Raw genomic sequence first — 13,474 nt, forward strand, 5'->3', positions numbered from 1 at the left:
AGCCTGTGACATGAAAGAAAGCTAAGTTGTGAGAAGGGGTGAAATCAGAGTATAGGTAGAGATAGCTGAGATCATCTCATCTCCAGAGGGGTACGGGACGAGTATGACTGCGCTGGAATGCAGCACTCAGAAATCCATGCATAATGCATAACATGATTTAATATGCATGAAAGAGATGACTGTAAGATTCATGTACCCTGTGGTGGCCATGATGGTAGATCAGTGGTGTGTGTATACGTATTTATTAAGGATCCCCAATAGCTGCTGCAAAGGCAGAAGCTACTCTTCCTGGGGCCCAGCAACATTAAGGCAGTTAGAAACAATTTAAAATATTACATGACATTACATTTCATAACACTTTTCACAACACATTAAGTGTGTTTCCTAAGGCCACTACTCTACTATCACATATCTACAATACTACATCCATGTGTAGGTGTGTATAGAGTGTGTGTTTTATCTTGTGTGTCTGTGCCTGTGTGTGTGTGTGTGTCTCTTCACAGTCTCCGCTGTTCCATAAGTTGTATTTTTATCTGTTTTTTAAAATCTGATTCTACTTCTTGCACCAGTTACCTGATGTGGAATACAGTTCCATGTAGTCATGTGCGCCTCCCATAGTCTGTTCTTGACTTGGGGATTGTGAAGAAACCTCTGGTAGCATGTCTTGTGGGATGTGCATGGGTGTCCGAGCTGTTTTTTTAATTATTTTTTTATTTCACCTTTATTTAACCAGGTAGGCTAGTTGAGAACAAGTTCTCATTTACAACTGCGACCTGGCCAAGATAAAGCAAAGCAGTGTGACACAGACAACGCAGAGTTACACATGGAATAAACAAGCCAATAACACAATAAACAAGTCAATGACACAGTAGAAAAAAGAAAGTCTATATACAGTGTGTGCAAAAGGCATAAGGAGGTAGGCAATAAATAGGCCATAGTAGCGAAGAATTACAATTTTGCAGATTAACACTGGAGTGATAAATGAGCAGATGATGATGTGCAAGTAGAGATACTGGTGTGCAGAAAAGTAAATAAAAACAGTATGGGGATGAGGTAGGTAGATTGGGTGGTCTATTTACAGATGGACTATGTACAGCTGCAGCGATCGGTTAGCAGCTCAGGTAGCTGATGTTTAAAGTTGGTGAGGGAAATAAAAGTCTCCAGCTTCAGCGATTTTTGCAATTCATTCCAGTCACAGGCAGCAGAGACCTGGAAGGAAAGGCGGCCAAATGAGGTGTTGGCTTTGGGGATGATCAGTGAGATATACCTGCTGAAACGTGTGCTACGGGTGGGTGTTGTTATCGTGACCAGTGAGCTGAGATAAGGCTGAGCTTTACTTAGCATAGACTTATAGATGACCTGGAGCCAGTGGGTCTGGCGACGAATATGTAGCGAGGGCCAGCCGACTAGAGCATACAGGTCGCAGTGGTGGGTGGTATAAGGTGATTTGGTAACAAAACGGATGGCACTGTGATAGACTGCATCCAGTTTGCTGAGTAGAGTATTGGAAGCTATTTTGTAGATGACATCGCCAAAGTCGAGGATCGGTAGGATAGTCAGTTTTACGAGGGAAAGTTTGGCGGCGTGAGTGAAGGAGGCTTTGTTGCGAAATAGAAGGCCGATTCTAGATTTGATTTTGGATTGGAGATGTTTAATATGAGTCTGGAAGGAGAGTTTACAGTCTAGCCAGACACCTAGGTATTTATAGTTGTCCACATATTCTAGGTCAGAACAGTCCTGGGTGGTGATGCTAGTCGGACGGGCGAGTGCGGGCAGCGATCGGTTGAAAAGCATGCATTTGGTTTTACTAGCGTTTAAGAGCAGTTGGAGGCCACGGAAGGAGTGTTGTATGGCATTGAAGTTCGTTTGGAGGTTAGTTAGCACAGTGTCCAAAGAAGGGCCAGAAGTATACAGAATGGTGTCGTCTGCGTAGAGGTGGATCAGGGAATCACCCGCAGCAAGAGCGACATCATTGATATATACAGAGAAAAGAGTTGGCCCGAGAATTGAACCCTGTGGTACCCCCATAGAGACTGCCAGAGGTCCGGACAACAGGCCCTCCGATTTGACACACTGAACTCTGTCTGCAAAGTAGTTGGTGAACCAGGCGAGGCAGTCATTAGAGAAACCAAGGCTATTGAGTCTGCCGATAAGATTACGGTGATTGACAGAGTCGAAAGCCTTGGCCAGGTCGATGAAGACGGCTGCACAGTACTGTCTTTTATCGATGGCGGTTATGATATCGTTTAGTACCTTGAGCGTGGCTGAGGTGCACCTGTGACCGGCTCGGAAACCGGATTGCACAGCGGAGAAGGTACGGTGGGATTCGAAATGGTCAGTGATCTGTTTATTAACTTGGCTTTCGAGGACTTTAGAGAGGCAGGGCAGGATAGATATAGGTCTGTAACAGTTTGGGTCTAGAGTGTCACCCCCTTTGAAGATGAGGATGACCGGGGAAGCTTTCCAATCTTTAGGGATCTCGGACGATACGAAAGAGAGGTTGAACAGGCTGGTAATAGGGGTTGCAACAATGGCGGAGGATAGCTTAAGAAAGAGACGGTCCAGATTGTCTAGCCCAGCTGATTTGTACGGGTCCAGGTTTTGCAGCTATTTCAGAACATCTGCTATCTGGATTTGGGTGAAGGAGAAGCTGGGGAGGCTCGGGCGAGTAGCTGAAATGTTTGATTATCATGGATTTATTGGTGGTGACCGTGTTACCTAACCTCAGCGCAGTGGGCAGCTGGGAGGAGGTGCTCTTGTTCTCCATGGACTTTACAGTGTCCCAAAACTTTTTGGAGTTAGAGCTACAGTATACAAATTTCTGCTTGAAAAAGCTAGCCTTTGCTTTCCTGACTGACTGTGTGTATTGGTTCCTGACTTCCCTGAACAGTTGCATATCGCAGGGACTATCCGATACTATTGCAGTCCGCCACAGGATGTTTTTGTGCTGGTCAAGGGCAGTCAGGTCTGGAGTGAACCACGGGCTATATCTGTTCTTAGTTCTGCATTTTTTGAAAGGGGCATGCTTATCTAAGATGGTGAGGAAATTACTTTTAAAGAACGACCAGGCATCCACGACTGACGGGATGAGGTCAATATCCTTCCAGGATACCCAGGCCAGTTCGCTTAGAAAGGCCTGCTCGCAGAAGTGTTTAAGGGAGCGTTTGACAGTGATGAGGGGTGGTCGTTTGACCGCGGACCCATAGCGGATACAGGCAATGAGGCAGTGATCGCTGAGATCCTGACCTGAAAACAGCAGAAGTGTATTTGGAGGGCAAGTTGGTTAGGATAATGTCTATGAGGGTGCCCATATTTACGGATTTAGGGTTGTACCTGGTGGGTTCCTTGATGATTTGTGTGAGATTGAGGCCATCTAGCTTAGATTGTAGGACTGCCGGTGTGTTAAGCATATCCCAGTTTAGGTCACCTAACAGAACGAACTCTGAAGCTAGATGGGGGGCGATCAATTCACATATGGTGTCCAGGGCACAGCTGGGAGTGGAGGGGGGTCGATAACAGGCGGCAACAGTGAGAGACTTATTTCTGGAGAGATTCATTTTTTTTAATTAGAAGTTCGAACTGTTTGGGCATAGACCTGGTAAGTATGACAGAACTTTGCAGGCTCTCTCTGCAGTTGATTGCAACTCCTCCCCCTTTGGCAGTTCTATCTTGATGGAAAATGTTGTAGTTGGGTATGGAAATCTCAGGATTTTTGGTGGCCTTCCTAAGCCAGGATTCAGACACGGCAAGGACATCAGGGTTGGCGGAGTGTGCTAAAGCATTGAGTAAAACAAACTTAGTGAGGAGGCTTCTGATGTTAACATGCATGAAACCAATGCTTTTTCGATCACAGAAGCCAACAAATGAGGGTGCCTGGGGACACGCCTGGCCTGGGTTAACCTCCACATGGGTACGTCTAAAGGCTATCAAAATTGGTCGTCTAGAGCGTTGGGGACAAAGAATAAAAGGAGTAGATTTCTGGGCGTGGTAGAATAGATTCAGGGCATAATGTGCAGACAGGGGTGTGGTGGGGTGCGGGTACAGCGGAGGTAAGCCCAGGCACTGAGTGATGATAAGAGAGGTTGCATCTCTGGACATGCTGGTTATACTGGGTGAGATCACCGCATGTGTGGGAGGTGGGACAAAGGAGGTATCAGAGGTATGATGAGTGGAACTAGGGGCTCCATTGTAAACTAAAACAATGATAACTAACCTAAACAACAGTATACAAGGCATATTGACATTTGAGAGAGACATAAAGCGAGGCATAAAGCAATCACAGGTGTTGATTGCGAGAGCTAGCTAAGTCAACAACAGGTAAGACAACAACAGCTAATCAGCTAAGACAACAACAACAGGTAAAATGGCGAGGAATGGGCAGAGGGGGTCGGTTAGCTACACACAGAGCCTGAGTTCGCGTCTGGGGCAGACAGATAAACAAAAATAAACAGAATGGAGTACCGTGATTAATGGACAGTCCAGCAGGCATCAGCTATGTAGCCAAGTGATCATAGGGTCCAGGGGACAGCAATAGATGGAACAGGGAAGCCGCGGAGTAGTCGCTACTACGCTATCACGCGAGCGACACAGCGTTTAAAGTTAGCAGGCCGGGGCTAGTAGAAGCATCTGCTCCGACGTCCGACAGAGGCCGGTTGAAGGCACAGCGGATGGAGTATTTGTCGGCAGACCAGTCGTGGTGGTGCGGCGAGGCGCCGTGTCAACAAAGGATCCAACCCAGATGGCGAAAGAGGTATTGTAGTAGTAGTAATTTAGTTTGCTAGCCGGGAGATGCGCCTGGCTCACAGCTAACTGGTGCTAGCTTCGGGGCAGGGGCATTAGCCACTGTAGCCACTCGGTAGCAGCGGTGATCCAGTGCCAAGGTCCAGAGGTTACGGCAAGGATCCGGTGGAGTAGAGGATTCTAACCGTGTTTGGGTAGAGTCCGGGTGAACAACTGAGTAGGCCGAGAGGTGGGCCTGGCCTGGCTCAGGGCTAGCTTTGGTACTGGGTCACTCGGTGGCAGCTAGCTAGCTGTGAAGATCAGGAGTAATGGTCTAGGGTTTACGGCAGGAATCAGGCGTTGTAGTGGAGAAACAGTCTGATACTGGTAGGCTGGCAAGTATTATCCAGGCAAAAAAAAAGGGCTGCTATCTGCGCAGAAGGTAAAGGCCGCTAGCAGTGGCTAACAATGACTAAATAGCTAGTAGTTGGTTAGCTTCTGATCGCTAGATGGATCTTGCTATAAGGTTTTAAAAATAATAAGAACAGCGGTTCCGTATCACGTTGGGTGAGGCAGGTTACCGGAAGGTATAATTGATTTAAAATGGAAAAGAGATTGAAAATAAAATTGAAATATATACAAAAAAGGACAAAAAATACAATTGAAATATATACAAAAAAGGACAAAAAATACAATTGAAATATATACAAAAAAGGACAAAAAATACAATTGAAATATATACAAAAAAGGACGAAAAATACAAAAGTACACGAGAGGACGAACAAAACACGTCTGCACTGCTACGCCATCTTGTGTGCTACTGTAGTAGTTTAAATAGACACCTCAGTGCATTCAGCATGTCAACACTTCTTACAAAAACAAGCAGTGATGAAGTCAATCTCTCCTCTACTTTGAGCCATGAGAGATTTAAATGCATATTATTAATGTTAGCTCAGTCAATGTTGGCTCCTTAGAGGAGGAAGGGGGGACCATGCTCCTCAGTGAATTTCATTAAAATAAAAATTGTAAAACATTTAAAAAGTTGTACTTTTTAGATAAAACTATAATAAATATATTCATGTGACCAAATAATTTATTAAAATAAAATGTTTTGCAATGAAGGTCTACAGCAGCCTCAACAACACTCTGTAGGGTAGCACCACAGAGTAGCCGGAGGACAGATAGCTTCCGTCCTCCTCTTGGTACATTGACTTCAATACAAACCTTGGAGGCTCTTGGTTCTCACCCGCTTCCATAGACTTACACAGTAATTATGACAACTTCCGGAGGACATACTCCATCCTATCAGAGCTCTCTTGCAGCTTGAACTAACATGTTGTCCACCCAATCAAAGGATCAGAAAATGAATCTAGTACTGAAAGCATAAGCTACAGCTAGCTAGCAATGCATTGCATAAAATGTGGTGAGTTGTTGACTCAAAGAGAAAGAGTTTTCAAAAATGAATTTCTTCACAAATTAAGGAGAAGAGTCTTTTTTCACTTTCATTTTCACTTACTTGCAGATGGCTAGTTTAGCCTACACAATGACCTGGCTCAAACAGAGGGACGCTATGTTAGCTAGCTGACTCTTCCAAGTCAAGGTTAGCTTTTGGTTTTATAAATTTCTTGCCACCGGGGCCTGCCGGCGTAAATGCTAAACCGCTTACTGACTATACACAACGTTACTGCATGATTGTAGTGGGTTTACTAACACAGTTCTGTTAGCTATGTTGACTAGGATGCTAATGTTACTTTAGCTAATATGGGGACAACAATGTAGGCTGTGTGCAGTGGTTATGACATGGTTTGGCTTGGAAATAATTTTTCGCCTGGTCACATACAGCTGATGTGCATTGAAGTCCACAAACAAAGGGAAAAGGTGAGAGGAGGAGAGTGCATAGATGCGAGAAAGAATACAACGTGGCTGCTATGAAAGTGAACTGTGTTTACGCGTGATCAAGGGTGTATTCATTCCGGCGATTCTGTTGAAAATCGTTTCTTAAACGAAAGCAAATGAAATGGGGATAAAAATACCTGAATTTGTCTAATAACTTTTGATTGCAACTGTTGGACTAATGATTACACATGATTATCTAGATAAGCTAGATGCAGGCAAGAGTGTGGAAGGCGGTATTGAATGTGTCACTGTCTGTCCATGTGTCACCTCAAATTTCTCTCTCGACCTGTGTGCACCTATGTTGTAAACTTTCATTCATAGGCTAGGTTATATCAACCTCATGATGGGTATAAGGAACATTTGAGTATGATGCAGTATCATAAACCTATTGATGTTGCATTGAACTGGGTGAATGGAATATGAATGACAATCATCCAATATGCTATAATAGAAATAAGGCCATGCTCATCAAAAAACAAAATTGTCCTCCCTCATCATAAACAGCACTGCTCTCCATGTACATTTAAGGGCCAGTCTTGCTGCCCTGTTCTGGAACAATTGTAATTTCCCGAGGTCCGTGTGTATGTGTGTGCGTGTGCGTGTGGTGTGTGTGTGTGTGTGTGTGTATCCTAGTTACTACTACCAGTACTAATACACCACCAATAAAAACAGTGTGGCTGCCATCTGCTAGTATGAAGAGTACTATGTTGTACATAGTTGTAAGCGGGTGGGGAAGTAAATATCTGTGATGGTGGTTACATTGCGCTAGTCAGCATTGGGTAAACACAAACTGCAGAATACGGTGCCACACTGGCCTGCTGCAATCCCTCCTGGATACAACCATAGAACAAATAGGAACATTTGCAATGAATACCACTCCATATCTCAGTCTCATATTACAATGAATATCTCTCCATATCTCAGTCTCATATTACAATGAATATCCCTCCATATCTCAGTCTCATATTACAATGAATATCCCTCCATATCTCAGTCTCATATTACAATGAATATCCCTCCATATCTCAGTCTCATATTACAATGAATATCCCTCCATATCTCAGTCTCATATTACAATGAATATCTCTCCATATCTCAGTCTCATATTACAATGAATATCCCTCCATATCTCAGTCTCATATTACAATGAATATCCCTCCATATCTCAGTCTCATATTACAATGAATATCTCTCCATATCTCAGTCTCATATTACAATGAATATCCCTCCATATCTCAGTCTCATATTACAATGAATATCTCTCCATATCTCAGTCTCATATTACTGTGCAGGTCCATGATTAGAGCAGACGCGTAGGGGAGCGGGGTTGCAGTGGGCAATCAGTGAGATATCTGTTTGAGATGCTAATATCTGGTTTCTGTCGAGCAGGCGTCAGTCATGTTTCTGAGGGGATGGAGGGGGAGGGGGGCAGCGAGTTGGTCGATACTCTGATGGCTACGGGAGGAAGAGACGCATTAGAAATGAAAGGGCACTCACTGGCTGTTCCACAGCAGCAGCACCAGCAGCAGAGCACACAGACAACAGAACACACAGCCGGTATCGCTCTCTCATCTCCATTTCACTGTGTGCTCCTCATCTAAAATTCACCCCATTCATCTCAAGGAGGCTCAGGGTGAACGGACGCACTGCTGCTTTTCTGTTTCTCTGCATGCCTTCCTTAGCTCTCTTATTGCTTTCCCTCCATCTTTCTCTCTCACTTTCCCTCCATTATCTCCTTCCTTTCATCATCCCCTCTTTCACCATCTTCTTCTGTTATCAGTACTGCATATTCGCCCCTTCCCCCCTCCTCAATGGGTCAGTGGTAATATTGTGATTCCTTCTCCAGTGACATGGCTAATTTACCAGGGCTGCCTGCACATAAAGCCTTCATTACTAAAGACTCCACTGACTAACAGCTGACTAACTGCTGCCTGGGAATCAGTGATTTAGTGTCCTGAATCAGAAGAATGCTCTTTATATAAAATGTATACAGTCGTGGCCAAAGGTTTGAGAATGAAACAAATATTAATTTCCATAAAGTTTGCTGCTTCAGTGTCTTTAGATATTTTTGTCAGATGTTACTATGGAATACTGAAGTATAATTACAACCATTTCATAAGTGTCAAAGGCTTCTATTGACAATTACATGAAGTTGATGCAAAGAGTCAATACTTGCAGTGTTGACCCTTCTTTTTCAAGACCTCTGCAATCCGCCCTGGCATGCTGTCAATTAACTTCTGGGCCACATCCTGACTGATAGCAGCCTATTCTTGCATAATCAATGCTTGGAGTTTGTCAGAATTTGTGGGTTTTTGTTTGTCCAACCGCCTCTTGAGGATTGACCAGTTTCCTGGACATGGACCCAAAATATCAATGTTTTGTTCCCCGAGGCACTTAGTTATCACTTCTGCCTTATGGCAAGGTGCTCCATCATGCTGGAAAAGGCATTGTTCGTAACCAAACTCTTCCTGGATGGTTGGGAGAAGTTGCTCTCGGAGAATGTGTTGGTACCATTCTTTATTCATGGCTGTGTTCTTAGGCAAAATCGTGAGTGAGCCCATTCCCTTGGCTGAGAAGCAACCCCACGCATGAATGGTCTCAGGATGCTTTACTGTTGGCATGACACAGGACTGATGGTAGCGCTCACCTCGTCTTCTCCGGACAAGCTTTTTTCCAGATGCCCCAAACAATTGGAAAGGGGATTCATCAGAGAAAATGACTTTACCCCAGTCCTCAGCAGTCCAATCCCTGTACCTTTTTCAGAATATCAGTCTGTCCCTGATGTTTTTCCTGGAGAGAAGTGGCTTCTTTGCTGCCCTTCTTGACACCAGGCCATCCTCCAAAAGTCTTCGCCTCACTGTGCGTGCAGATGCACTCACACCTGCCTGCTGCCATTCCTGAGCAAGCTCTGTACTAGTGGTGCCCCGATCCCGCAGCTGAATCAAATTTAGGAGATGGTCCTGGTGCTTGCTGGACTTTCTTGGGCGCCCTGAAGCCTTCTTCACAACAATTGAACCGCTCTCATTGAAGTTCTTGATGATCCGATAAATGGTTGATTTAGGTGCAATCTTACTGGCAGCAATATCCTTGCCTGTGAAGCCCTTTTTGTGCAAAGCAATGATGACGGCACGTGTTTCCTTGAAGATAACCATGGTTGACAGAGGAAGAACAATGATTTCAAGAACCACCCTCCTTTTGAAGCTTTGCATTGGATTAGTGACACAAATGCTAAAAGTTGGCATTTGAAACATTGGCCAGGTAAACAAAACCAAAGCATGGGTTGCTGTCATACCTGGTTCATTGAAACAATACTCCAAGCAGCAGCTCCATAACACTTGTCAAACATATAGAACTGATAATGTATACTGGTTGTGGGGTGGGATTGGCGTGGGGGGTCCGTGGGTGGCTTTTGACCATTTCTTTTGATTCTTCATGTCTTACTCAATGTTAGAAAAAAGTTTGGTCCAAATCGGATGTTAGGTACTATATTTATTGAATATTGCATGAATCCTATAAATTAAAATAGCCAAATCGTGCAATCACTTATCTTAATTTTTGAGAGATCAAATTATATTTCAACAAAATAATTCTGCAGGAATACTAATCTTATCTGTTTTTAACATACAGATGAAGTCAGAAGTTTACATACACCTTAGCCAAATACATTTAAAAACGCAGTTTTTCACAATTCCTGACATTTAATCCTAGTAAAAATTCCCCGTCTTAGATCAGTTAGGATCACCACTTTATTTTAAGAATGTGAAATGTCAGAATAAAAGTTGAGAGAATGATTTATTTCAGCTTTTATTTCTTTCATCACATTCCCAGTGGGTCAGAAGTTTACATTCACTCAATTAGTATTTGGTAGCATTGCCTTTAAAATTGTTTAACTTGGGTCAAACGTTTAGGATAGCCTTCCACAAGCTTCCCACAATAAGTTGAGTGAATTTTGGCCCATTCCTCCTGACAGAGCTGGTGTAACTGAGTCAGGTTTGTAGGCCTCCTTGTTCGCACAAGCTTTTTCAGTTCTGCCCACAGATTTTCTACAGGATTGAGGTCAGGGATTTGTGATGGCCACTCCAATACCTTGACTTTGTTGTCCTTAAGCCATTTTGCCACAACTTTGGAAGTATGCTTGGGGTTATTGTCCATTTGGAAGACCCATTTGTGACCTAGCTTTAACTTCCTGACTGTTTTCTTGAGATGTTGCTTCAATATATCCACATAATTTTCCTCCCTCATGATGCCATCTATTTTGTGAAGTGCACCAGTCCCTCCTGCAGCAAAGCACCCCCACAACATGATGCTGCCACCCGCGTGCTTCACGGTTGGGATGGTGTTCTTCGGCATGCAAGCCTCCCCCTTTTTCCTCCAAACATAATGATGGTCATTACGGCCAAACAGTTCTATTTTTGTTTCATCAGACCAGAGGACATTTCTCCAAAATGTACAATAGTTGTCCCCATGTGCAGTTGCAACCCGTAGTCTGTCTTTTTTAGGGCAGTTTTGGAGCAGTGGCTTCTTCCTTGCTGAGTGGCCTTTCAGGTTATGTCGATATAGGACTCATTTTACTGTGGATATCGATACTTTTGTACCAGTTTCCTCCAGCATCTTCACAAGGTCCTTTGCTGTTGTTCTGGGATTGATTTGCACTTTTTGCATCAAAATACGTTCATCTCTAGGAGACAGAACACGTCTCCTTCCTGAGCGGTATGACGGCTGTGTGGTCCCATGGAGTTTATACTTGCGTACTATTGTTTGTACAGATGAACGTGGTACCTTCAGGTGTTTGGAAATTGCTCCCAAGGATGAATCAGACTTGTGGAGGTCTACAATTTTATTTTTCCAAGGTCTTGACTGATTTCTTTTGATTTTCCCATGACGTCAAGCAAAGAGGCACTAAGTTTGAAGGTTGGCCTTGAAATACATCCACAGGTACACCTCCAATTGACTCAAATTATGTCAATTAGCCTATCAGAAGCTTCTAAAGCCATGACATCATGTTCTGGAATTTTACAAGCTGTTTAAAGGCACAGTCAATTTAGTGTACGTAAACTTCTGACCCACTGGAATTGTGATAGATTATTTCACTTAAAATGTACTGTGTCTGTAAACAATTGTTGGAAAAATTACTTGTGTCATGCACAAAGTAAATGTCCTAACCGACTTACCAAAACTATAGTTTGTTAACAAGAAATTTGTGGAGTGGTTGAAAAACGAGTTTTAATGACTCCAACCTAAGCGTATGTAAACTTCTGACTTCAACTGCAGGATGAGCCATGACTAGAATACGGTATATAATAAGTGACGAGTCTTCAATGACTCTTAGTACATAGGGCAGCAGTCTAAGGAGCAGGGTAGAGTACAGGGTGGTAATCGGCTAGTGACAGCGTCTAAGATTCAGGGCAGGGTACTGGGCAGAGGCTGGCTAGTGATGACTGTTTGAATTGTGTGTTATCCTTCTATGTCATCCTAGGATTTCATGGTCTCATCACACAAAGGGGACTGTGTAGCCAACAGATGGACTAGCAAAAAACAACCATTACACAAACACTCCAACATAACTCCAACAATAGGCCTGTTGCCACAATTAGGCTTCCAACACCCATAACATAAAACTGTAATGCAGGGGTCTAGAGATATGCAGTATGCAGAATAAGACTGCCTTCACTGGGGTCTGACTATTCATGGAGCTGAATAGTCAGACTTCAGACCTCACTGAATAGAATGACCAATCAAAATCAAGAAACTTCAGACCTCACCGGAATGTTGATGTTAGACTAACTAACTAACGTTACAGGCCTACACGCATTTATTTTATTGTGACGTAGCCTTCCTGCAACTAACAGTTAGTATCCTTCAGCCTACCGGTCAAGTAAGTGAGTATACCTGTCAAGTAAATGAGTAGTCATCACGTGTTTTCAACAACGTTTTACTGGAAACTACTTGTATGTGTTCTGCTGAGACAGTATTTGGCTATTTGTTTTTCAATAAAATACGAATAAGCGTGATGACAGACCTGCAGCACAGGTGCGTGCGAAGCTTGTGCGTGACTCATTAAAATGAATTTAAAAAAAAATGTGTGGCAGGAGAAGCTTATGGTTTGGACCATTCGTTTTTCTTCATCATTCCGGACGTCCGCCGTAGCCTAGCCTACTACTTGTGCTTGGGGGTCAAAGAAACAAGAGACTACGTTTTCAGCAACAGGAATACAGCCTGTAGCACGTTGTCATCATCCCAACCAGTAAAACCCTTATTATCCCCGGGCTGTTTAGACTAAAACTCACCAGCATTGTCTTGGCCCGCCGCAAATAATCTTCCATGTTGGTCTCTGTCATTGTGGGGATGCTTTAGCCTCCATGTACAAGTTTGCAACGCTTGTTGTCGTAATTACGCTAGCCACCGAATCCCCCGCTGCGCTCACTGCAGCACTGGCTCAGCTAGCGGTCCTCCCTCTCCCGGCTGGCCCATAGAGAATGACAGTGTCCTCTAGTGGCCAAAAGGTAGTTTAGTTTGGGCAGCACAATTGAGGGCTTCCACGTTCGTCACTAGTTACCACAGCCACAAAGCCATAAACCCCGCCTATTTCCACCGTTTCTCTTTTTAAATTCTTATTTTGAACCTAACCTCAACCCTAACCTTAAACACACTGCTAACCTTATGCCTATCCTTAAATTAAGACCAAAAAGCATATTTTTGTTTTCATTAACTTTTACAATATAGGCAATTCTGATTTTGTGCCTGTGGTAACTAGTGGACACTGACTTCCACCGTGCTTCCACCATTTTAATGTAGTCAACTGGATGAGATTCCCATGGGTTGTAGCCTCAATGCCGCTGCCCGTGCTGTCATAGACGCT

Source organism: Salmo salar, chromosome 24, assembly GCF_965601325.2.
Source record: "Salmo salar chromosome 24, fSalSal1, whole genome shotgun sequence".
Classification (NCBI taxonomy): Eukaryota; Metazoa; Chordata; class Actinopteri; order Salmoniformes; family Salmonidae; genus Salmo; species Salmo salar.